General features: G+C 43.6%; 1 protein-coding gene and 1 pseudogene across 8 annotated transcripts in view; both read left to right on the top strand.

The window, feature by feature from the left end:
* The window catches only part of LOC128322103 (dynein axonemal heavy chain 5-like), an 83,048-nt gene extending 77,256 nt beyond the window's left edge, over positions 1 to 5,792 (top strand). For all 8 annotated transcript variants that reach the window (XM_053242840.1, XM_053242842.1, XM_053242838.1 and 5 more), the window contains 2 exons: positions 4,425 to 4,686; positions 5,404 to 5,792. The gene's annotated coding sequence lies outside the window, so the exon portion shown is untranslated. The remainder of the gene's footprint in view (positions 1 to 4,424; positions 4,687 to 5,403) is intronic.
* On the top strand, positions 604 to 27,592 carry LOC128323196 (dynein axonemal heavy chain 5-like; annotated as a pseudogene).

The raw sequence follows: 27,592 nt of genomic DNA, 5'->3' as shown, positions 1-27,592 counted from the left end.
TGACCTAAAATCTAAACTTGGCTGTAAGAAGCTGTTGGAGCTCCACACAGGTAAAAGGGAGCTCTGAGTCTGTTGGAGAGACATGCTGTTGGTGAATCTCTTTAAAACAGAATGCGGGCACTTGCTTCGCACCACTTCCACTGGAAACAATGAAATTGTGAAACTTCCATTGGAAACCGTGGGACTGTGGAACTTCCATTGTTCCAATTGGAAACAATGGAAGAGGCGTGAAGCAAGCACCCGCACTCTGTTTTAAGGAGATTCAGAACAGCCCATCTCCTCAACAAGCCTCACTTCCTAATGCTGAAGTTAGACTGCACAGAGAGTCAGCCACCAATGATAATAGAAATGTATTTTGTCTTTTGCCCCAACTTTGTCTGGGCCCAGAAGTTCAGGATGATGATGTTGCAGGAAATTATCCCCTTCCTGGATCAGGAGGAGTGGGCGGCGACGTTAGATCTGAAGGATGCATACTTCCATGTGGGCATCCAGGAGAACCACCGAAAATACCTCAGATTTACAGTGGGAGAAGCGATATAACAGTATACCGTCCTGCCTTTCAGCCTTTCAACGGCCCCGAGGGTATTCACCAAGGTCGTTGCGATGGTGGTGGCTTACCTTCGAACACAGGGCTTGATTGTTTATCCGTATTTAGACGACTGGCTCATGGTGAGCAAGGACAAGGAGCTGATTGGTACTCAAATCCAGATGATGATGCGCCTTCTCCAGGACTTAGGAGTCAATGTCAATTGGAAGAAGACAAATTTAACACCAAGAAAACAACTAAGTTTCATAGGGGCCACCCTCGACTTAGAACAGCGGAGAGCGTACTTGCCAAAGGAAAGGTGTTGCCAGATCAAGGCATTGGCACACCGGTTCACATGCAACCCCTGTCAAACAGCAAGGGAGGTTCAAAGGTTGTTAGGTTTGATGGCATCTTGCAACACGACTGTCAGGTACACGCGGCTTTGGATGCGTCCCCTACAACGGTGGTACCTGGGACACTTTCGTCCCAACATAGACAGCCAGAAGTTGTTTTTACACCTTCCCAGAGCCGTACTGAGTTCCCTGCGTTGGTGGATGTCGGAGACAAATCTGTTGCAGGGAGTTCCGTTCAAGCCTTTAATACCGACAGCATGGGTCACGACAAATGTTTCCCTGCTGGGATGGGGAGCACATTGCGGCCCATACTGCATTCAAGGACAGTGGACACCCCAGCAAGCTCAGCGTCATATCTGGAGCTCTTAGCAGCCTTTCTGGCACTAAAGGCCTTCGAGCCTCAGCTGAAGGGGGCGGTAGTTCAGATCCACCTGGACAATACAACGGCAATCGCATACATAAACAAACAGGGAGGGACGGTCTCCCCCATGCTGTGTGCCTTGTCCATGAGATTGTGGGATTGGTGCATTATGCACACCATATATATCCACTTGCAATACACATTCGAGGTGTAGACAATCACCTGGCCGATGCTCTCAGTCAAAACAGCCAGATCAGCCAGAAGCACGAATGGGAGATCAAACAAGAGTGTATCGAACTTCTCTTCAGTCTGTGGGGCACCCCGTCAGTGGATGTGTTTGCCACATCAACCAACAGGAAGTGCAGAAAATATTGCTCACGAGCAGGCGTGGGTGTGGGATCTCTGGGAGACACGTTTCAGCACGAATGGAGCAGGGGACTCCTATACCTGTTTCCGCCGCTGCCGCTTCTCAGTCGGGTGTTAGCCCAGATCCTGAGAGACAAAGCAACTTGCATACTTCTAGCCCCGTGGTGGCCACGTCAGCCGTGGTTTGCACCACTACTTCGGCTGTCAGGGAGGAACTATTACACGTTTCCAGATGTTCCGGACCTTCTACAAAGAGAAAGGGGACGGATACTGCATCCAGAGATCCGGACACTGCGATTAACAGCTTGGAGAATAGGCTTTTGAAAAACATTCTGCTGAACAGTAGGCGCTTGTCAACAAGGTGTAGCTACATGTGTAAGTGGAAGAGATTTATTGTTTTCTGTGTATAGGGCCTGCCTGCTTATGATACTCCAGAAGTGTTTGGGCTGCATCCCAATGCAGACATTACTTACCAGAGCAAGCTTGCAAAAGATGTGCTGGACACCATCCTCAGCATTCAGCCTAAAGACAGCTCTAGTGGAGGAGGTGAGACCAGAAAGGCTGTGGTTGCTAGACTGGCTGATGACATGCTGGAGAAGCTTCCTGCAGACTATGCACCATTTGAGGCAAGTTAAGAAATCCTCACAACAGAAGAAATTGACTGCATTTGATTTCTTGATAGGCTTGAAGTAAGGTGTTCTGTTCTTCTTTTTCTTTTTTTTAGCCTACTTGCCTTAAGGAAAGTAAGCCTATGAGATCACCCAGCTTTCTGTGTGTGTGTGCGTGTGTGTGTGCATCCTCCATCAGCTTCACAATGCCTGGGCTGGTTTGATATGAATTTGGTACAGTTGTAGAGACACCTCAGCAACATAGTTTGTGATTATGTTGAGACCGGGAATATGCCCTGTAGGCCAGTCCGAGCCTGGGGGTTGGGTGGGATGCTGCATTGCAGAAATTCCGCAATGTGCTGTGGACATGCAGCATGACGAAGCCACAGTGGGCACTGCAGGCGGTGCAGGAGGTGAGCAATGGCCATTCAGTGGCCCCTGGGATAGTCCTGCTGGGTGTGTGGTTAGGAGAGAGGGGCTGCATCGAGGAACCCCCCCCCCCAAATGCAGGTCAGGAGGAGTGGGCGCTGTGCCTCAATCACTCGAGGCATGAGTGGCCACCCTTGAGATTGTTATGTATGCTGCAGCAAAGCCCCCCCCTTTCCTCGTGTGCACCCCACAGGTGTGTGCATGGGCAGGGATGCAGCACTGCAGAATGTGCATTCGGCAATGTCTTCTTTTCTGCTCTTTATCACAGCTGGGTGCCCAGAGGGGGCCACTGCCGTGCAGGGTACTGTGGGGGTGGGTAGTGCAGGGGTGAGCAATGGCCATTCTATGGCCCATGGGGTAGTCCTGCCGGGTGTGTGGCTGGGAGAGTGGGGAAACTTCAGGCAAAGAACTACGCTCTTTGCCTTGCAGGTCGGGAGGAATGGGGGCCACACTTCCAGGTGCTGGAGGCCCAGATGGCTGCCACTGAGGATGGTATGTCTTTCTCCCACCACTCAGCCTGTGCAGGAGTGGTGCAGAAATGTCAATAGTGCAGAAATCTTGCTCAGATGCATGGTGGCATCAGCCTCTCGTACTCCAGCCTAATGATGAGGGTTGTAACATATTGTGGGTAGTGGAAATTTTCCCTTTCCTCTCTGACTCAGCCAGCAACCTGGCAAATGGTTAACTGATTGGCCAGATTTAACTAGTTCTGCAGCACGAGGGAGACTTTAGTGCGGAGTCATCCCTTTCCTGAGAGAGTTCTGAGGAGCAGACTCGCTGGCTTAAAAACCGTTAACTTTCAAAACCCAGAAAGCTAAGAAAAGGATTCTGGTAACCCCAGAAACTCTGGTAGTTTAACACTGCCACCAAGCCATGGCACTATAAAAAGTCTTTCCCAGCGGGGTTTGGGGTGGCTAGCAATCCCCATTTCACTTTTCTTCCCCTTGCCAGTAGGCAAGAAAAAAAACCCAATTGTTCTCCCAGGTGTCTGCCTACACGTAGAGTTAATTGTTAATTTAGTCAATCTGTCTTTGAGACGTGTTCTGCACCAGAGAAACCCCCTCTTCTCCTGCTCAGTAGATAATCAACCCTCTGAAGCTTGTAAAAAAGAACAGAGAGAAAAACCTTTATTCACTTACTAAAGCCTGGTTCTGTCTGAGGCTTTTGGCTTTTTAGATACACTTAAAAATACCTAGTTGGTTGCAAGAATTCTTCAAAAGCACCTCAAATGATGCTGGGGCGGCATACAGTAAAATCTTAGTTACTTAGTTGCAAAGAACAGATATTTATGAACATACAAAGCACACACACACAAGCAAAATAAATTCCTGATGCACAGTCTGACTAAACAAACTGTTCCCTAGTTTAAATTCCTGAAGCCAAAAGTCCTGGTGTCTGCTCCTTGACTCACCAAATTCCTGATGAGAATTAAGCCGCTGTAATTCTGTCTCTCAAGAATCTAGTTAACCTCTGATTGCAGCAAAGCTCCATTGCCACATGCCCTCCTTGCACCTCCAGCCCCAGCTTCCTTCCTTCCTTCCAGAAATTCCAGCAACAGCTTTCTAGGTCCCACCCACTAGGTGTACTGATTAGTTGAGTCCTGAAGTTCACCAGCCTGTTAGTCAAGACAAGGGTTCACTTCCTGTTAACTCTTTAGAGGGTGGGGAGGCTGGTCACTACAGGGGCCCTCCCATTCACCACTGGGATTGGTCCATTGGTCCACCTAGCAAAGTGTTGCTGCCTACACTGCCCATTTAACGCTTTCTCTTTTCTGTCTACAGGGAGATACACTGCACAGTGGACTTGAGCAATGCTCCACCATTCAATGTTTTAGATTGTTTTAGAAACAATCTAAATCTCATAGAGATGCTGATCGATGCTCCTACTGTCAGTGAATGGAACCTTCAAGGACTGCCAAATGATGATCTAACCATACAGAATGGCATAATTGTCACAAAAGCAGCTCGTTACCCTTTGCTGATTGATCCACAGACACAGGGCAAGATCTGGATTAAAACCAAGGAAACCAGGAATGAATTGCAGGTAAACTAAATGAGATTCAGTTTTTCTTATACTTCCATTCAGTATAAGGATGTTTTGGAAAGCAGTGATGAATATATGATCAATGGCATGCATCAGGCATCATTGTTATAGTCCAAAATGGCAAACTAATTAGGAGGATATGATTGCACAACTGCATCAGAGTGCATTTGGAAAATAGCAACATTGCATACAAAGCTTTCTGCATATAATTTAGATTTAGCATGACAGCATAGTAAAATGGCCCTTTTCATTTATATCCTTATTAGTATACCTGATCTTCTCTCCAGCAGCATAACTGATTAGGTGATTGCTTCTCCACCTGCCCCCCAAGTAAGGGACTCACCTGTATGATCCAGTTTAGAAAATGTACTGAGTATCTCTGCCCAACTCCTGTTCACACTCCAGTATTAGGGATGTGCACGAATTGATTTTTTTCGATTCAATTTGTGCCTGAAACAAATCACCCCTGGGAATATAGAGAATCCACACTCAGGTAACCTCAGAAACAGCAGAACCCTGAACCCCATGGGCTAGAAACCCATGGGGGTGGCTGGCACCTTCTGTTCACTACACCACCACTCACTCTGGGCCACCCCAGCGGGAGGCTGGTCACTACAGGGGCCCTCCCATTCGCCACTGGGATTGGGCCATTGGTCCACCTAGCAAAGTGTTGCTGCCTACACTGCCCATTTAACGCTTTCTCTTTTCTGTCTACAGGGAGATACACTGCACAGTGGACTTGAGCAATGCTCCACCATTCCTTGTGTGCCACCCAGGGGAGAAACCGTGCACGTATTCCCCGTGCTGGAAGAGCTTCAGCCAGAAGCCAGGAACATCACTGGAGAGTGTGTGTAGGAAAAGCTTCAACCAGAGGCAGCACTGCATTAAAAAACGGAATGACCTCTAAATTCAGTGCTGGACATTTTAATTTTGGATGAGGTCCCTAAATAACTGACTTTCACCACTCCTCTGTGTCTTCATTCTGGATGCCATTCAGCTCATGATGAATTATGCTTGGAGCTGCATCTGTAGCCCATATGTGGGCTACAGCGGGGAATATAGCAAAGGTCTACATGTTCAAAAGCATTGTTTATTCTCACAATATAATAAAACCCACAACCTGCAATGTCGAAGGACGAAAGTGTTGTTATTGCTGCTGCCACTCCAGCCCACATCAACGTCTGTGAACCTGCCTTCATGCTCTGTGGTGCCTTGGAGGAGAATGGAGTAGTAGGATTTCTTGTTGGTGAACTCACTCTCTCGGCGGAATGGCAACTGAACTCGAATTTGGAGAGGAGAGCTGGTCTTGTGGTAGCAAGCATGACTTGTCCCCATAGCTAAGCAGGGTCTGCCCTGGTTGCATATGAATGGGAGACTAGAAGTGTGAGCACTGCAAGATATTCCCCTCAGGGGATGAAGCCGCTCTGGGAAGAGCAGAAGGTCCCAAGTTCCCTCCCTGGCAGCTTCTCCAAGATAGGGCTGAGAGAGATTTCTGCCTGCAACCTTGGAGAAGCCCCTGCCAGTCTTTGAAGACAATACTGAGCTAGATAGACCAATGGTCTGACTCAGTATATGGTCGTTTCCTATGTTCCTATGAATGTGTTGTAGAAATTCCCATCTGCATAAAATCCATCCATAACTTGTGACAGAGCAGAGAGGGGAGGAAGAGTGTGATGAGTGCTTTAATGTCCAAAGGGAGAGCCAGGCAGTTGGGCAGTGGAGGGGAGCCAGTTCGAGCAGCTCCTTCCATTATTGGGGTGGGTGGGATCTTAGTGAAAACAGATAGGGAGGAAGAATAGCGGGAGCCGCCAGGGCTGGTACTGAGGTTACAATTTCTGTGGTGGTGGAGACACCGGCTGGATATTTCCCTGTCAGGCTTCACACTGGCCAGCCACCATATCGCCACCCCCATGCACTTTAGTACTGGGACGGGGTCCCTCAGCTAGGTGCTGCTTCTTTCAAGATACAGGCAAAGAGCCTCCATGGTCTCCTCCATAGTTGCTCTAGTCATCCCGAAGGTCTTCATCCACTCCCCATCAGGCCAGAAGCCCAGAACCTCTGTCTCCCACCAAGTGGTTGTTCGTGGGGAAATCCAGCCCTTACGCAGGAGTCTTGCATGGGTATAAAGGTAAAGTTGTTCCCTAGGCTCGTCTTAAAGAACTGCTTTACCACTCTGTTGGTCTTGTACTATATGGCTCATTCTTCCCTGTGTAGAAAAGCTGCAACTTAACCCACAAAGTCAAAGGTAAAGTGTGTCATCGAGTCGATGTCGACTCCCGGCGACCACAGAGGTCTGTGGTTTTTCTTTGGTAGAATACAGGAGGGGTTTACCATTGCCATTATACTATTATAGTATGGCTTATACTATCTGGCAGGGAGGTTGTTGTAGAAGGCCTGGTAGAGATTATAAATGTGTCTCTGAGGGAAGGTAGGATGCCTCCTTGTCTTAAGGAGACAATTATTAGACCGCTTCTAAAGAAGCCTACCTTGGATCACTCAGAACTGAGTAATTACAGGCCTGTAGAAACTGCTGGGAAAGATCATCAGGAGATTTGGTGCAGGGTGTTATCGGTATGCTGATGACATCTAAATCTATTTCTCCATGTCAGCATCATCAGGAGAAGGCATAACTTCCCCAAATGCCTGCCTGGAGTCAGTAATGTCTCCAACCTTCCGTGGCTGGGCAAGGTAACTGAGAGGATGGTGGCCTCCAGACAGTCTTGGAGGAAACTGATGATCTTGACCCATTTCAAACTGGCTTCCGGGCTGGCTATGGGATGGAGACTGCCTTGGTCGGCCTGATGGATGATCTCCAATTCGAAATTGACAGAGGAAGTGTGATTCTGTTGGTCCTTTTGGACCTCTCGGCGGCTTTCGATACTATCAACCATAGTATCCTTCTGGAGTGTCTTAGGGGGTTGGGAGTGGTAGGCACTGCTTTGCAGTGGTTCCACTCTTACCTCTCGGGCAGGTTCCAGATGGTGTCCCTTGGAGACTGCTGTTCTTCAAAATCTGAACTTTTGTATGGTACGCCTCAGGGCTCCATATTGTCTCTGATGTTGTTTAACATCTACATGAATCCACTGGGAGAGATCAACAGGAGATTTGGTGCAGGGTGTTATCGGTATGCTGATGACATCTACATCTATTTCTCCATGTCAGCATCATCAGGAGAAGGCATAACTTCCCTAAATGCCTTCCTGGAGTCAGTAATGGGCTGGATGAGGGATAAGAAACTGAGACTGAATCCAGATAAGACGGAGGTACTCATTGTGCGGGGTCGAAACTTGAGAGACACACACATAATATTTATTCAGTCATTTGACCAGCAGTTTACAAATACAAACTTTTCAAACATGAACTAAACATTAGAAGGTATTTTTTACAAGGAATATAACAATATTTTTCCACAGTTCTAATTTTATCTTCATCACATAAAGAAAATAAAAACCTCAGTAAGACATCATCTTCTCTTCCATTAAGATTTATCGGGAGAAGAGAAAGTAACTTTTCTCTGGCTTCATCATAAAAACGACAATGTAAAAAGGCATGTGCTATTGTTTCAACACAGCCCATGTCACAAAGACATATGCAATTCGCCAAAGGAATTCCTGCATATCTGCCAAACAGGACTGCAGATGGAAGGACATCTAACCTGGCCAGCATCATGGCTCATCTATATTCAGGAATCGTAACTGCCCGAAGATAGAAGGCCAAATTAAATCCACTCAGTTGATCACCCAAGAACAGGCTTTTGGATATCTGGGAGATTTAATATTGCAACTCAATATCCATTAGGCATTGAATAATTTGGGTACGAGCTCTGTCATGACCGAGCTCCTGTATAGCCTCTAATGAGTATCCACAGCGGGCCAGCTTATCAATGGCCTCAGTATGCCATCTGAATTTAAAAGAGTCCTGTTTTATGAAAGCAACCAAACCCTCCTGCAAAAAATAAAATTATCCAGTAAAGGATAATGACTCTCCATAGGCATGTCTGAAGCCTAACTATTCCGACCTCTCTTCTCAGAGCCACCATGGGGGCACATCTAGGAACAGCCAGTACAGCTCTTAAAAATTTAGACTGCAGTGCCTCCAGCAGATCAAGATTTTTTACTATGCCCAAATGAGCTCCATAAAAAAGTTGAGGCAAAACCTTTGCCGAGAATAGTTTGACCACAGCCAGAACATAGGATGCACCCTTAGTATAATAATAAGAGGGTATTGATTTAACTACTGGTTTGGCCTTTAAAATTGCCAAGTCGAGGTGAGGTTTGCGCGGACAGGAATAATGAAATAATACTCCTAAATACCTAAAGGACTTAACCTGCTCTATCCTATGGGTGCTTATTGACCACCGGTGCCCTCTGGGCCAGTTTGCAAAGACCATAACTTTTGTCTTTTGGTAATTGATCTCCAAGTTCTCCTGAGTACAGTATTTCTCTAACAAAAGGAGAGCACGCTTTAGGCCAATTGGTATTAGCCATCCATCCACTTTATTACGGCCAACGGCCAAATAAAATAAAACAACTACAGAATAATACAATCAGTTTACAGAGTAAAAGCAGATAATAATACAATAAAACAAAAAGAAAGCAAATACTAATACAGTAAACCTTCACCAAATTTCTGCCACTCAAACCCTGCATCATTCCTTTCGACCCTCCTCTGCCGTAGTTTGCCTGCTATAAAGCAGAACTTTGCAACTCTCAAGGAAATAGAATCGTTCAGATCCGCCAATAAAAAAATCTACTTTCACTTGCTCTGAAGCTGACCCAAACTGACTTAATACAGGGGTAATTAACTCTTCTCTGAGATCCCTATAGAAACTACATTTCAACAATATATGCTCGGTAGATTCCACTTCTCCTGCCAAACATGGACATAATCTCTGGTTATAGGGAACCTTATGAAATTGCCCTTCCATCACTGCCGACTGCAACACATTCAGCCTAGCCGCTGTTAAGGCCCTACGATACGCCACATAAGTTATCTTTCATAAGTATCGTGCCAAACATTGTCTATTTATTTGGGTTCCCATCTGTGCTCCATATCCCACTTTACTGATATCGCTCTGTCTGGCTATGTCACTTATACGCTGGTTTATAATATCTCTGGCCTTGGTAAACCCTAACTCCCTTATTGCCGGAAGTGAAAACTCCAACCAGCTTAATTTCCTGTCAATTGCACTTTCCCATCTGGTCTTATAATCATCCAGCAGAACCAGTGGGGCGAGGCCAGCTGGGAAAAATACCAATTTAAGCCAATAGCCAAAAATGGCTTTCCAGATTCTGGCTTCGACAGGAAGCCATCCCACTTCTAATCTAAGACAAGCATTGGGAGCCGAACGAGCTACCCTCAACATACCCCTAAGGAATTTAGATTGAACCGCTTCTACCTTCCGTATATCTGCATAAGGGCCCAACTGTGCCCCAACCAGCAACAGGGCAAGGGCCTATGGGTATTAGCGAAAGAATTGCCATATCATCCGCATATAATAAAACGGAGATATGCCTATTCGCGATCTTAGGAGGATGCGTGGAAGGAGAGGAAATAAAAGAAACTATAGAATTAATATACAGGTTAAATAGCATAGGGGCCAGTGTACATCCTTGATGGACCCCTCTATCTGAAGTGATTGCTGTGGTCAAAGTCCCTTGGAAGTTGCAACGTATCTTTAGAGTGGAACCAGAATATAAAGTAAAAATTAACAAGAGCAGTCTTTTCTCGATACCCAAATCCCAAAGTCTTTTCCAGAGTCTTTCACGGGGGATAAGGTCGAACGGTGATTTCAAATCAACAAAGGCTGTGAAAAGTCCTCTGTGTGGTTTCGTTGAATATTTAGCCAACAGGAATTGAAGAACGAGGGCATGATCCAAAGTGGATCTTCTCTCTGTAAAGCCCGCCTGCTCTAGAGCCAGGATATCCCTGTCCTCAAGCCAATCTATTAGCTTTAAGTACAGATGTTTAGCATAAATTTAGCTAATTATGCTTAGCAAGCTGGTTGGGCAATAGTTTTTTGGATTGCTCCTAAGTCCTTTTTTATAGATTGGAACCACTATAGCTACTTTCCATTCATTTGGTATTAATGCTGTTACATCTCTAGCCGTGAAGAGAGAGGAAAGGAGTGGGACCCACCAGCTCATATTTGCTTTAAGAGCCTCTATAGTGATACTATCAATTCCAGGGGCTTTCCCAGAAGGGAATGAATTAATCAGCCTCTCCGCCTCTGCATGTGTTACAGGGGCCTACGTTGGAGTATCGAGAGTCTGGAGTTGCTGTTCAAAGTCAGTGCTACCACTGACTTTGATAGTTGGTTTTTGATACAGCACGCGAAAGTGGGCTTCCCAGATTTTGACAGAAATACATGCTAGAAGACAAGGTGTTGACTTATTTAATGCAGGGATCACCAATTTCCAAAACCTGATCTGATTTCTCTCCTTAGCTGCCTCTGTCAAGAGTTTCCAGCCCTCTTTGATTGATTCCTCCTTCTTCCTCTTAAGTAGTTGTTTATACAGTGCTTTCTTTTTTGCAACCTCCACTCTAGGAAAGCTACCAGGGTCAACAGTAAAGCTTTTAAAGGCTCCCACCAGTTCCTTTTTTGCTGCCCGACATTCTTTGTCATACCATCGCTTGGATGGGAGTTGGATTGGGTTCATAGACTCCATATTAGAATTTGACATAGCCAGGAAAATACAATTCGCAATATTCTCATAGGAACCAAGGATGTCTTCCATCTGATGGATGCGGGATAATTTTAAAATCCGATCCCGCCATTTAGACATCTCTGCAGAACGCAGCAGAGCAGAAACTTGCAAAGCACTTCTTTCTGTCCACTTTCTACCTGGAACCAAATTTTCAGTATTTCCACTGGCATTTACACAGTCTATCTCAGATGTCTGGTCAGTTACCCAAAAGCAACACTCAAGGGGGAAATGATCACTTTCAGGGCGAGGGATCACCCCAAAGAAAGCCAAATAGGGTATCATATTACGGGAAATGGCCATATAGTCCATCAGCGAAGGGTTGTTACTGGTCCAATGAGTAAAGTGGGCTGGATAATCCGACTCTATAGCACCATTTAAAATAATAAAGATCAAGCCAATAACATACCGTTTGTAATCTAAGCCCTCTCAAATTTGATCTGACATCTCTTGAAAGTCTAGACAGCAGTGGAAAAGGAACAAAATCGTCCTCAAAATGACAGTGAAAACTACTCAGAAGGGAGTTATTATCCGATCTGAGGCAGGCATTAAAATCCCCTGCAACTAAAATCTCCTCCACCCAGCAATATTACAATTTAACAATTTTAAATTAAGAACAGCACTCATAAGTCTAATTTTATCACTAGTAATATTATCATTCATTGCAAATACACACAAAAAGGTGGACTTCCCGCACACATCTCTTCGTGAATCATCAACTATAAAATTTACCCTTGCTATAATAATAATTCAAAACATAAATTCAAACCCTTACAAACATAGCTAATCTACCCAACCTGCAGTTTTTTACTAAATTTCAAACCCTGCTGTAAAGTCCATAGTAGGAAAGTAATTCTTTAGATACAACAAGAATGGTTTCCAATCTTCTTTAAAACATTCCAAGTTTTGGTCTCTTATTAGTGCTGTAAGTTTTGCCATCTCCGCATATTCCAAAATTTTTATCAGCCAGCCTTCTTTTGAAGGCAGTTCATTACTCTTCCATTTCTGTGCATATATAATTCTAGCCGCCGTAGAAGCATACATAAAAAATGTTAAATTAGTTGTAGAGATTACACCTTGTGTTATTCCCAGCAGGAAGGATTCTGGCTTCTTAGGAAATCTCATTTTAAATATTTTCTTTAATTCATTATAAATCATATCCCAATAGGCTTTAGCCTTCCCACAGGTCCACCACATATGAAAACAGGTACCTTCAGAATGTCCACACTTCCAACATTTGTTTGAAACATTTTTATACATTAATGCCAATTTTTTTGGTGTCAGATACCATCTATACATCATTTTATAATAGTTTTCTTTTAGAGCATAACATGCAGTGAATTTTAAATCATTTTTCCATAACTTTTCCCAGGCTGCCATTTCTATATTACGCCCCACATCTTGAGCCCACTTTATCATAGTCATTTTAACCACTTCCTCTCTTGTCTCCTTCAGAAGCAACAGTTTATACATTTTAGAAACTAATTTTTCATCATTTTGACATAATTCCTTCTCAAAATTTGAAGTCTGATCCTCAAATCCAACCTTAAAATCTTTCTTATATATCTCATTTAACTGATGATACTGAAACCAATCTCTAACCAAATCTTGTATTTCAGTTAAACTTTTTAACTTACAATCCTTTTCCTGAAAATGTAACAAATCCCTATAGGTACCCCAACACATTTGCATATTTACTTCTTTAAGTGATAGGGCCTCAATCGGAGATATCCATAACGGAGTTTTAGGTTCAAACCAATTTTTGTATTTTAACCACACCCTCATTAAACTCCTTCTCACATAGTGGTTCAAAAAGTCTTTATGCATTTTACTTTTTTCATACCACAGATACGTATGCCATCCAAACCTTCTGTCAAATCCTTCCAAATCAAGAATTCTAGGGTTCCTTAATGTTATCCATTCTTTTAACCATGTCAAACAAACAGCATCAAAATATAACCTTAGGTCAGGCAAGGTAAGACCACCTCTTTCCTTTGCATCTGTTAAATTCTTAAAATTAATTCTTGGTCTTTTCCCCTGCCAAACAAACTTAGTTATGTCCTTCTGCCATTGCTTAAAACAAATTAAAGTGTTAATTATGGGAATAGTCTGAAAGAGAAACAACATTTTAGGCAAGACATTCATTTTCACCACTGAAATTCTTCCCATTAAAGACAAATTCATTTTAGACCATCTTTGTAGATCAATTTTCACTGAATTCCATATTTTAACATAGTTGTTTATGAACAACAAGGAGTTGTTATTTGATAACCAGACCCCCAGATATTTAACTTTCTTCTCCACTTTCAACTCACTTATTTCAGAGAATCTGTCCTTGGTTTTCTGATCCATATTTTTAGTTAAGACCTTGGTCTTAGTCTTATTTATATAGAATCCAGCCAGCTGACCAAATTGTTGTATTTTATCCAAGAGTCTTTCAATCTTGTCCATTGGATTCTCTAAAAACAGCACAACATCATCTGCAAAGGCTCTCAACTTGTAATCCTGTTTCCCAATTTTAGGACCATGTAATTTATCATCTTCTCTGATAGTTCTACAAAGGACTTCTAGAACCAATATAAAAAGCAATGGGGGAAGTGGACATCCTTGTCTAGTCCCTTTTTGTATTACACAATTGTCTGATAGTTCCCCATTTATAATAATCTTAGCATATTGCTCTGAATAAATTGTCTTAATTGCCCTAATAAAATTGTTGCCAGCAGTCATTACCTCTAGTAATCTCCACATAAATTGCCACAAAATATTGTCAAAAGCTTTCTCTGCATCTAAAAAAATCATTGCCATCTATTTATCATTATGTTTTTCACAGTACTCCAATACATTCAAGACTGTTCTGACATTGTCTCTCAGTTGTCTCTTTGGCAAAAATCCAGCTTGATCTTCATGAATAAAATGCCTTAATATAACCTTCATTCTTCTTGCCAAAATGGCAGCAAAAAGTTTGTAATCATTATTTAAAAGTGAAATTGGTCTATAGTTTTTAACTGACGTTAGGTCTTGATCTGGTTTTGGGATTACTGCAATATTTGCATACTTCCATGAATCCGGCATAATCCCTTTTTGTAGAATATCATTCATAGTACATTGAAGAGGTTGTAGGATTTGATCTTTAAATGATTTATAGTACAAAGCTGACAGTCCATCAGGCCCTGGGGCCTTGTTGGGCTTAGCTTGATTTATTGCTTCTGTTACTTCCATAATTGTTATCGGAGCATTCATAATTTCTATTTGTTCCTTAGTGAATTTTGGAATATTTTTGGTCCTGAGAAACTGCTCAATTTTTTTATCTTCAACTATTTTGCCTTTATATAATGCTGAATAATATTTTTTAAAATTCCGCTCTTATTTCCTTCCCATCATAAGAGAACCCCCTTTTTGTAAGTATTTTGGATATATAATTTTTCTTCCTCTCAGATCTAATTTTCCAAGCTAACAGCTTGCCTGGTTTGTTTGCAAATGCAAATGTCCTTTGTTTAACATATTTCAAATTCCGTTCAAGTTCATTTGCTATCAACATAGAAAGTTTTCTTATCTTTAGCCCATAATAATTCCCGTATGTTTTGGGCAGTATAAAAATATGTTAAATAAATACATAAATAAATTTCCCACGCAGTGTGAGATAATGCCTTTCAGCATCTTCCTATATTGCTGCTGCTCAATATAGGAGTTTCCCATAGTCTGGGAAACACACCAGTGGAGATTTGAAGCAGCAACCTCTTGCTCACTAGGCAAGTCATTTCCCTGCTGCGCAGGGAATGTTCCATGAGAATGTTCCCTCATAAATATTACATCTCCAGCAAACCGCGTTCTGGACCCAGCCCATCCTGAACATCCTCTGGGGAGTCTAGTAAGAGCAAAATAAAAGGTTTTGCTGAACAAGTTTCAATTTGAGATCTATATATGCTCATTTCATTATCTTTAATGCTGTTAACCATTGATCAGCCGTAATGATATATTCAAGACCCTGATTCCATAATACACAAATATAACCAATATCAACTTTATCCTTCCCATTAAGTTTTGAATAAAAGGAAACTGTAGGTTTAGCTTGTTCTGATAAATGTTCCAAATCAAGTAATAATGATGGAGTTTCTGAGGCAGCAAGTGCATCATGTCCAAATAGCTGTGTTAAAAGGTTCCTTAATTGTATACATTGCGAGCTGTCATTCGAAGGGATAGTAAATTCATTTCTCAAGGAATCAAAGGATTTAAAAACCTCTTCTGAGGTAATTAATGGATCTAAAGTGATAATATTAGAAGTTGCCCAATTGGCCCAATAGAAAGATTTCTGCCCAATCTTCAAATCCGGCTTCATCCATAATGTAAGCTTTGCGAGCTGAAAAGGATCAAAGCCATTCTTAAGGCCTAAGCTCCTCCATATACATCTAGCTGCCTGGACTGCAGGTAGTTTGCCAGAAGAGCGAATAAATAACGAACCCAATACCTGATAAGCAGATAGTGGAGCTAAGTGGTAACTCTCCAGTCGTGCCCATGGGGTATCCAAAATTTGGGGCTCAGGTTTCCAACTTAATGTTGAAGATAGAATAAAAGCTCAGTGATAAGTTTGGAAGAGGGGAAAATTAAAACCACCCTCCTCCACCGGCAATTGAAGCTTGCCCAGTGGAAATCTCGTTGGACGACCTCCCCATATAAACTTGTTAATTATCTTATAAACTTGTTTAAAATAAGATAAAGGTATAAAAACTGGGAGGCCTCTTAAAATATACATAGGCTTTGGTGTTATATTCATCTTAAGTGCATTTGTCTTTCCCCAAATACTCAAGGGTATCACTGACCATCGATCTTGTTGGAAGTTAAAGGACTATGCACTGTCTCTTGTCTCGGACAGTGGAGGACAGACTAGTAAGTCAGAGAAAAAATGCTGTGAACTGTATTAAAAATGGACAATGTGTTGTTACCCAGAATGGAGAAGTTTGCCTTGTAGACTCTAAATGCAAAGGGCTTTACAGTGTGGAGGAGCAATCTGTATCAAAGACAGAGAGAGAAAGACCAGCCCGGTCTAAACCTGAGGCATACCAGCCTAATGAAGTGAACCTTGCTAAGTCATGCCTGCATGAAAACTGCTTACAACTGTGGCATAGACACCTAGGACACAGGAGCTATGAGTCAATCCAGAACATGAAGAAAAAGGGATTAGCTAAAGGCATTGATTTTGTACCATGTGACATTGTAACTAACTGTGTTTGTTGTCTTGAGTCCAAAGCAGTTAACAAGCCATTTCCTAAGCAGAGTGAAAGGAAGACCAGAAGACCCCTGGAGCTGATCCACAGCGATATATCTGGACCACTACCAGCTACTATAGGTAATCACAGATTTTTTTCTCACAATCACTGATGATTACACAAAATATTCAGTTGTGTTTCTACTAAAGGAGAAATCACAGATGCTGGAGAAACTCCAGGACTATGTGGCCATGGCAAGCAACAAATTTGGCTGGAAGCCAAAGATCCTGCGCACAGACAATGGAGGAGAATATATGTCCAGCGCCACACAGCAGTTCCTGAGAGAACATGGAATCGTGCATCAAACCACGGTAACTTCCAACGCATCACAGAATGAAGTGTCAGAAAATAGAAGCCTCCTGGACATGGTAAGATGCATGCTTGCTGACGCACACCTCCCACAGAAATTCTGGGGAGAAAGCATCATGACTGCTACATACATACAAAACAGAATGCACACAAAGCCTATAGGAACAACACCAGATGAACTTTGGCATGGTCATAAGCCGTCCATGACGCATCTGCATGTCTTTGGAAGCACAGCTTACTCATACATCCCAAAGGAAAAAAGAACTAAGTTAGGGGCTAGGGCCACAAAAGGGATTTTTGTAGGCTAATCAGCACAATCCAAAGGCTACAGAATTCTGGATCCTGACACCAACAAGATAACCATAAGCAGAGTGGTGTATTTTGATGAGAATGAAAGAGCTACACCTTCAGAGGGGGCCTACACCGAAGCAAATAACCAGACCAAGCCTGATGACTAGATTATGCTTCCTGATCTCAGAGGAATTGAGGGGGAGGAGACAGCAGATCCAGATCCAACCACACTCGACACAGAGACCCCCAGCGATCCACCAGACGCACCTGAGATGGGAGAGACCACAGAGGGTGAAGTGAGGCGATCAACGCGCTCAGTCAGAGGTGTTCCAGCCCCGAGACTGTCCTACCTTGTAAGAACGGTGGAACAACCAGAACCTTCATCAGGAGAGGAAATATCCCAGCTACCACAACCAGAAGCCCAGGAGTGGAAACCAGCTGCAATTGAAGAGCTTGAGGCTCTACAGAAAAACAAAACCTGGACTCTTACTAAGTTACCTCAAGGAAGGAAAGTTATAGGCTGCAAATGGGTTTTCAGACTCAAACATGATGCTGAAGGTGAGATTCAGCGCTACAAAGCCAGATTAGTAGCAAAAGGATATTCGCAGAAATATGGAGAAGATTATGATGAAACCTTTGCACCAGTGGTTAAACATACCACAGTAAGGACTCTGTTAAGTATTGCTGCTAGCAAAGGAATGCATGTTGAACACCTAGACGTGAAAACTGCATTCTTGCATGGCGAACTGGAAGAGGACATTTACATGCAACAACCACCAGGTTTCTTAGAGAAAGGCAAAGAGGACTATGTATGCAAACTGCAAAAGAGCATTTATGGTTTAAAACAGGCTGCCAGAGCATGGAACATAAAACTCAATGATATGCTGCTTCAAGCAAACTTCAAAAGAAGCAACGCAGATCCCTGCCTATACACGAGGTGCATAGATGGCGTGGACCTACATTTTGGCGTATGTTGATGATTTGATTCTTGCCTATGAAAATCCAGATGACAGCAAGGAAATAATGCATCATCTGAACAGAGATGTGGAAGTCAAGCGACTTGGCAACATTGCACACTACTTGGGCATTCAATTACAAAGAGAGCAAGATGGAAGTTTCCTCATCAACCAAGAACAGAAAATTAAAGACTTGATAAACCTGCTCAGACTGGAAAATGCGAATCCTACACCAACTCCAATGGAAGTGAACTACATAAAGCAAGAAGATCAAACTGAGCCACTATCTGACAACCACAGACATCGTGAAGCATTGGGTAAGCTTCTATACATTAGTACACTCACTAGGCCAGATATTAGTACAGCACTGGCTTACTTTGTAGAAAGACTGCATCACCAACAGTCAAGGACTGGAATGCTATTAAGAGACTTGTTAGGTACCTAAAGGGTACTGCACACTTTAAGCTCAAGTTGCCAGCTAACAGTCAACCAAAACTAGAAGCATACGTAGATGCAGACTGGGGTGGAGACCTAACAGAAAGGAAATCCACCAGCCGTCACATAATTTTCTATGGAGATGGAGCCATAAGCTGGTCAAGCACAAAGCAAGACATACAGTAGTAGCATTATCAACCACTGAAGCGGAATATGTATCAGCTGCACAGGGCTGTCACGAGATACAATGGCTGTGTCAACTACTGAAGGACCTAGGTACAGATGTACCACAGCTCATACCGGTGTATGAAGACAACCAAAGCTGCATTCAACTCTCCAAACAAGAAGATGTAAAGAGGCGTACCAAACATATTGATGTGAAGTACCATGTAGTGAGAAGTCTGCAAAAGGATGGACTAATCAAGCAAATCTACTGCCCAACAAATGAAATGCTTGCAGACATACTCACTAAGCCACTACCAAGACCCCGCTTTGAAAAGCTGAGAGAGAAAATGAATCTTGTGAACTGAGTCACGAGACATCGAGAGGGGGTGTTGGAAGTTAAAGGACATTGCGCTGTCTCTTTGTCTCAGACAGTGGAGGACAGACTAGTGAGTCAGAGGGCTAGAGGGTCAAGACATTGGTCATCCCTTCTCCACTGCTCTGACATTATCCCTTTGAAATGTAGATTGGTACTCTTAGGGATTAACTTCCTTCCTCTCTCTCTTCCCTACCTGCCCTTCTACCTTGCAACATGGCAAGGGCCTCTCCCTGCACCATGTGTGCAGAGAAGATGCAGAATCTATCTGCATCCAGATAGATAGATAGATAAGAGATCCTAACTCCTCACTTTCCTATCTAGAATGGAGTTCCTTAATAAATGCCTTATATATTGATTTGAAACTATGAATTGGCTCCAAGTTACTTCACTCTCAGCATACACGCATGCCTAACTAAATCCGCTGTGTTGTGCCTCTGTGCACTCTGCTATAATGAGAAAGGGATTCTCTCACCACAGAGAATTTCCAACAGATCTAAACCATTTTTCATCTGACTCAAAAATTTATGATGTATTTAAATAGGTTTTTGTTATTCCTCTTGATGCTTTTAGCTAAAGGTTCCTCAAACTCTCTTTTTGCCTCCTTTATTGTCACCTTGCATTTCTTTTGCTAGAGTTTGTGTTCCTTTCTGTTCTCTTCATTTGGATAGGCATTCCAATTTCAGAAGGAAGTCTTCTTCCCTTTTATGGCTTCCTTGAGATGACCTGTTAGCCATGCGGGCATCCTCCTGGACTTAGAGGTACCTTTCCTCCTGTTGGGTATATAGTTTTGGGCTTCTAGTATTCTGGTTTTGAGTAAACTCCATGCATACTGGAGCGAAGTGACTCTCCTGATTTTCCCTTTCAGCTTTCTTTTCACCATACTCCTCATTTTGGAAAAGTTTCCTATGCTAAAAGTGCCTTGGCACTTTGCTCATTTAGGGGGGAAACTGAGCTGGAAATGTTTCCACTTGCCTTAACTTTCTTCTTGCTGTGAACTACCACTCCCAGAATGCATTGCAAACCTCAAAGAAATGACAAACAGCTGGCTCCTTTTAACCTGAGCAAAGTGTGGAGGGTGGAGGCACTGAAGTCACTGGCTGCTCTCTTGCATAGATTTCCCATCTCCTGCCTTGGAGTTGCTACGTTTTCTTCTCTGGGTCTGGTCCGAAGGCAGAGGCATGAAAGTTTGAGGCGCAAGTAGGCTAACTTGTGAACCGCCTAACCACTTTAAACCAAATTTGATACAGTTTTAGGGACACATAGGTATACCTCAATGAGGTAGTTTGTGATATCATCCACACTAATTCAAGATGGTGGACATGTGAACGTTTGAGGCACAAGTGGGTAACTTCTGAACTGCCTAAGCAATTTGAACCAAATTTGGTACAGTTGTAGTGACACAGGGACACCTCAGTGGCATAGTTTGTGATGATGTCATCCATCCCAATTCAAGATGGAGGACACATAAACCTTTGATGTGGAAGTGGGAACCAATTTGAACCAAATTTAGTACAGTTGTAGGGATATGTAGGGACACTTCAAAGGTGTAGTTTGTGATGCTGTTCACCCCAACTCAAAATGGAAGTTGCGTGAACATTTGAGGCACAAGTGGTCTAACATGTGAACCACCTAACTGGTTTGGATCAAATTTGGTACAGTTTTAGGGAAACCTCAACAGTGTAGTTTTTGATGATGTCATTCACCCCTATGGTGGATGAATGAACATTTGAAGTGGAAATGGGCTAGCTTGTGAAGATGGTAATTATCAGTTAAGATTATAGTGAAAGAAAAGTAGGCAGATTAGTGCTTATCAGTACCTCTTCTTTTAAGAATGCTGCTTACAGGAGGAGCATGCCAAATGGATCAGATTCAAATTGTGGATTAGAGGACTAGAATTGGGGACTAGAGTGTGGATCAGGTGTCCTGATCTCTCTCTCTCTCTCTCTCTCTCTCTCTCTCTCTCTCTCTCTCTCTCTCACACACACACACACACACACTTTAGACACATAAACAAAAATGTAAAATATACATACACTGAAATAAGTAACCTAAAACAGACAAAAATCTGTCTAGCTATACAAAACCATATTACCATAATACAAAATACATTTATCACCTCCGAATTTCCTACAGCAGGTCCATAAATAAGCAAGAAAGTAACCTAATCAAGATATCCAAATAACTGTACTTATTTGGAAGAAAATAAATCCAAACATCAAAAGGAAGTTTCCACAGACATCAATAAAGTTTATAATCATGAAGGATGAGGATTCTGTCTATCTCTCAATGACTTGACCTGAGTTGGAAACAATAATTTTAGTGGGATATTTAGGCAATTGCAGTTTATAAGGACATAGTTAAAAGCTTTGCAGTGGGTCTGCAGCTTCCCCTTTATTGATGTGTGAGAAGGGTCCAGTTCTCCCAAGCCGATACTGATTGCACCTGCTCTTGTACAGACAAAAAAAAATCTGTTGATACTAGATAACCTGAGAATATTTCTCAGTAGTCAGAGATCCTTGGGTAAATCTCTTTCACACAGTACTTGGGGGTGGGGGCAGGGATTCAAAGGATTCAACTGTCGGCTCCCAATTGTTACTTCCATTTGAAAACTCTGCTCTCTCAACCCCACCTCTCCGATAGTCAGTTATGTAGATTAGTTTGTTCTGGTACTGTGAGTTAGGAATGTACACGGAACTGGTTTAGCCGGTTTGGTTCAAATCTGGACCAGATTCAAACCAACCTGGCCCAGTCCAGCTCGGCTGAACTGGGTCCAGTCTGGTTCGGCCACTGAACCAGGCCAAACAGGTTTACGGACCATCTTGGATATACTTGTAAAGGAATCCTTGAGGGTTTCCCTTCACAACTGGGCATCCCTAATCTTAATGGTAAAGGTGTGGGGTGGGGGGGCGGTGGCAAGAGAAAGTGTGGCGACTCAGATGGCCTCTGTGCATGCATGGAGGTAACAAAAATGGCCTCTGCATCTGTGCAGAGGCCTGAACCAGGCTGCAGCCAGCCCAGGCTGTCATTTGGGAGACTAGCAGGGAGCTTGGAGGAGCCACCACCCCCACCACCTCGATGCTTCTCCACAGCTTCGGAGATTCCTCTTTACAAGTATATCTGAGACAGTCCACAAACTGGTTCTTAGAACCGGGGGCCAGGCTGGTTCGATCTCAGACCTCCCGAACTGAGCCGGCTCAATGTCAAGCCCATCTCAGAGTGAGCCAGGCCGGCTCGCACATCCCTACTGTTAGTCAGTTATCTCTACAGGGAAAAAGTTGGCTTCTGCTCACAGATGATTCATTGAAAGGCTGCTATCTGGACAAGAACGTCTTCTTGGTCCTTCCAGGAAAGAGTCACTTAAATTTGCCCCTTCTTTCTGATTGGGTTCTGGTAACTGGCATCACGTGGGCTTTCTTGATCGGACTTAACATTCCTTGTTGATGGGTTCCAGAGCACTGAAACTGATCATTCAGCATCATTCTGTTTCAGTGTCTCTTTTTCAGGAATGGGTTTCTCCAGCTTTTCTCACTTCACTTATAAGATGGTTAGAAATGCAATGAAATGTGCAAGACTAGATGTCTGTAATGAATTAGAGTGCACCACCAGCTCATCTGGTGGACAGATGTTTTATCCCAGCCTCTTAGTGAGGCATGAGGCAAACATGGGCCTCCGATTAGCTTTGGCCATGTCTCAGCCCCTCAGTCTGTGTTCGAGAATTGACCCCTACCACCAGTCCCTGGCCATAGTGTGGGCTTCAGCTGGTTGTCCTTCGGGGAGCTGGGTAGGAACTTTTTACCCCTGGAAGATTGACCTTGGCTGGGGGTCTTTTTCGCCTACCTCGCACTATGGGCTTTAGTTAGTTAGGTTTCCTACTCAGTGGCAGGCACAGTGCCTAACTATGGCAGGCAGAATGCAGTTTATATGGGCTAGTGTGGGGTTGGTGATCAACTTTAGACACGTGTTTGGCATATGGAGGAGCCTTTGGCAGAGTCCTTAGGGGCTTTGTAGATTGTGGAGCACTGGCTTAGGACTTACTCCAACCTGCTCTGGAATCACCAGCCTTAAAGGCTTGGCAGCTTGGGGGTGGTGATCCCTAAGGCAGGTCCCTTGGCATTAGGTTGGCTAAGATGGGCAGCACTAGCCATAGGGTTGATGCTGTCTGGAGCCAAGGTGTGTCACCCTATATGTTTAGGTTTGACTCATGCAGCAGCAGTGAGTCTTTAACTTCCGTACTGTAGAGGGTGGAGTGCCAACCCTCCTTCATTGATCAGAATGTCAATCAATACAGTTGTGGCCTTTTTTACTCCATTACTGTTGTCTTGTGTTTTCATTGGGTCTGGGTACAAAGGTAATGAGCAATGTGAAAAAAATGATTTCTGGAAAAATGACACCTTGGTTACACCTCAGTGAGCCACAGGAAAAGGTTGTGTGTATATTAGGTATGGTAAGCTGGACAGCATTTGTCCTTCTTGATGATTTGATAGCTGATTCTGAAGTTGTATAACAATTGGCTCATTGCCTGATGAAATCCAGGGTCTCAAACTTTAGCAACTGTATTGCTTTGAACAGGAAATTACCCGAGCGAACAAGGGATGGGCACTTGACAGCGTAGTTCTGTGCAATGAGGTCACCAAGTGGATGAAGGATGACATCACAGGTCCTCCTTCTGAAGGTGTCTACGTTTATGGCCTCTATCTAGAAGGAGCTGGCTGGGACAAAAGGAACATGAAGCTTATAGAATCAAAACCTAAGGTGCTCTTCGAACTGATGCCAGTCATAAAGATATATGCAGAAAACAACAGTAAGTCCTAAGTTGATGATAATATAATACATTGACAGGCGTTAACATTTTAACAGTGCTTTTGCAGTTTTTGTGGCAGTTCCTGCCCATAGTCTCATTACAGCCAAGTTCCATAGCACATGAGACTGAGTTGCTAATCAAATGAAAATGACTGCTAACGTCAGCCCCTGAGGATTAGGGAAGGTGTTCCCACAACAGCATGTAGGCCAGTCAGTCTTATGATGCCAGATGAGGAGCCTTTTGTCAGCTGTGTGGTGGGGAGGGCTTGGCTTCTGATAAATTCTGGGCTGGTTGGATAGAGGCGAAGTGGCATATTGTCCAAAAAGATTGATGGAATTCATCTCTCTGTCACTTCTTCTTCCCCTTCTGCTAGGAGTGTTGGCTAGTCAACTGGACACAACTTACGTGTATTAGTTCATAAAAATGAAATGGCTAATAAATATTATATATACATTGATTGTATGCCATATCTGCCATTTAAGCCACAATGAGATCCAGATAGAAAGCAATTCATAAAAATCTTGTTAATGCACCAAAGAAAATCATTTCAATAGCAAAGGGGGAAAGGAAATTACATGGTTTTCTTTTACTGTTTAGATTCCTTAAAGGATTTTTAAAAGAAATGTCAGTCAGTTTAAAATCAACTTTTCATTGTTGCAAGAATGCAAGTTTTCAGCAAGTGTTGGGGAGGCTACAAGTTGTAACTGGGTTTGCTGGCGCTAGTGTTGACAGCTAAATGTACGGAGTCTGGATCTGCTTGAGCAAGCAAGTCAAAAGATTGAAAGAGCAACTTTAAAAGTGAAGAGAAGGACTCTGAGGTCCTTGTAGGAGGGAAGCAGCTGTCAGAATGGATTGTGGGCTGCAGAGATAGACATCCAAAGCCCAAGCTGTTCTGCTTTGTGAAATTTAGCTTGTGCTGTTTGCCTGAAAACAGTCAGTTTTAAGAAAGAAAATCCCACATGAAATAATACAAGAGCTGTGAAGGGCAAAGTGTTGTGGCCCATTCTCCGCCGCCCCCAGCATGTGGCAGCAGTCCTCACAAGCATGGGATAGAAACAAATACACACTGCAGCCCATCATACAACTGCATCTTGCAAACTCAACGGCACCACACATGGGGCCAGGCTTGTATCCCTGTCTTCTGCCCCCTGCCTCGCCTCTACTGTGCTGCCACATCTTAGGTCCCTCAGAGGTTCTCCCCCACCTTCTCTGTCCAGGGTGGCCAGCACAAAAAGGAAAGCAAGCAGCCCTAAAATGGTCAGAACTCCCCATACCCCCCCCCCATGCCTGCAAAGGGAGGGGGACGGACTGATTGTGTTGTTGGGACGTGTGGTCTTCTGCAGACCATAGTCCATCGGCGGCGGCGGCAGAGAAGCCTCCAATGCCAGTCTTCCACTCCTCCTCCTCCATAGCTGTCAAACAGCAACAAAAAAGCTCTCTCACTCTTCTCCTTTCTGCTGTGATTTGTGATTGGTTGGAGAAAAACCCAGACTAAGCCAGTGGGAACACAAAGGAAAAAGATCTGCCAGGGATTGCAGAGAGGAGCCGAGCCTATGTGAACTGTCAATTTAAATCCCTGAATTAAACATCTTGCGAATCTGCTGAGAAGCAGATTCGCTCTTCAAATATCCTGGGGCATGAAGATATGTGTGAATAATTTCAGGACTCTTATATGGAGAGAGTGGTTTGTCTCACATTAAAATAAAGTGGATGGTGGCAGCCTACTGTCAGGGGTGTATCTAGGGTAGGGCAGGCAGGGCACGTGCCCCGGGTGCCACTTGAAGGGGGCACCATTTTTAATTTTTTTAAAAAAATTTAAATGGTTGCCAAAAACAAAATGGCCACTACGTATGCTCAAATGGCCTCTGTGTGCATGCTCAAATGGCCTCTGGGTGACTCTGGGCCAGTCATGTATCTCTCAGCCTAACCTACCTCACAGGGTTGTTGTGAGGGTAACTATAACCATGTTCTGGGCTCCCTAGAGGAAGAGTGGGATATAAATGTAATAAATAAAAATAAATAAATCAGGAGAACTTCTGCTCCATGTTTCATCTGAGGCTTGACTGATGGTGACTGAGAGCAAGACCTTTCAACAGTGCTGCCTAGGTTAGGAAGGAACATAGGAAGCTGCCATATACTGAGTCAGACCATTGGTCCATCTAGCTCAGTATTGTCTTCGCAGACTAGCAGTGGCTTCTCCAAGGTTGCAGGCAGGAATCTTTCTCAGCCCTATCTTGAAGAAGCCAGGGAGGGGACTTGGAACCTAGATGCTCTTCTCAGAGCAGTTCCACCCCCTGAGGGGAATATCTTACACTGCTCACACTTCTAGTCTCCCTTTCGTATGCAATCAGGGCGGACCCTGCTTAGCTAAGGGGACAAGTCATGCTTGCTACCACAAGACCAGCTCTCCTCTTGTGGAGGTTGTGGAATGTCCTCCTACTAGAAGCCTGACTGGCCTTTCATTGCCTGCTTCTTGCCAATGTGTTAAGACTTCTCTCTTTCTGCAGACCTATGGTGTTTGTCCTTTGGGGCTTATGTAAGCTGCTGCTTTGGCAATTCACTTCTGTATTTTGAGCTTTTATTGCATTTTTATACTAATTGCTATACACCACTTGGAGTGCTTTTGCAGAATAAGCCGCATATAACTATGGGTGGCGATTGACCGTGGAGGAGATCTTTGAATTGTGGTGGATAACTCAATGAAAATACTGACCCAGGGTGCAAGAGCTGTGAAAAAGGCAAATTCTATTCTAGGTTTATTAGGAAAGGGATTGAAAAGAAAAGTGCCTTATCATCATTCCCATATACGAATGTATGGTGCTACCACACTTGATATATTGCACACATTTATGGTCTGCAAACAATACTGCAGAGCTGGAAAAGGTGCAGAAAAAGACAGCCAAAAATGATCAAGGGGACTACCTTCCCTAGAAGAAAAGGCTAACATTGTTAAAATGTTAAAAGCCCCCCATCCCTGCACCCGCTCAACTTATTCTCTGCCAGCTCTGAGAAAGTGGCTTGCCAACACCTGTCAAATTCCACTGCTGAGATAGGGTTTGACCATGAGCTTTCCACGTTCAAAGTCTTGCCCATGTTTCTGTTTAATTTGGACGTCCCAGCTGTAACACAGATTTTAATTTGGGTGGCTTTCTCCATTGTGATTGTTACGCCAACCTTGCCCTCAAAGGACTTTACAATTTGGAACCAAGACAACAGAGCAAGGGGAGAGTTAACGTGTCCAGTTGTTCATAGCCACCTAACAATGGGTCATTTCTTTCTTCCTAGTACTGAGAGATCCACGCCTGTACTCATGTCCAATCTACAAAAATCAGTTCGGACAGATCTGAATTGTATTGCTGTCATGGACCTGCGGACCACCCAACCTCCCGAGCACTGGATACTGCGTGGAGTTGCCCTACTGTGTGATGTCAAGTAATGTTCAGAGAACACCTGCATATTTTTAAGGGTTCTTCTCCACCACACTTTTTAGAACCACGCCCTTTCTTTCACATTCTTCACATGAGAATCCACGTCATTAAAGAGTGAAAGAGAGAGAGAAGCCACATCACAAGGGGGTGACTGGTCACTGTGTGTGTGTGTGTGTG

Source organism: Hemicordylus capensis, chromosome 4 (genome assembly GCF_027244095.1).
Source record: "Hemicordylus capensis ecotype Gifberg chromosome 4, rHemCap1.1.pri, whole genome shotgun sequence".
In the NCBI taxonomy this organism is placed as follows: Eukaryota; Metazoa; Chordata; class Lepidosauria; order Squamata; family Cordylidae; genus Hemicordylus; species Hemicordylus capensis.
The sequence above is the reverse complement of the archived record's forward strand: the minus strand, read 5'-3'. Positions and strand labels throughout refer to the sequence as shown.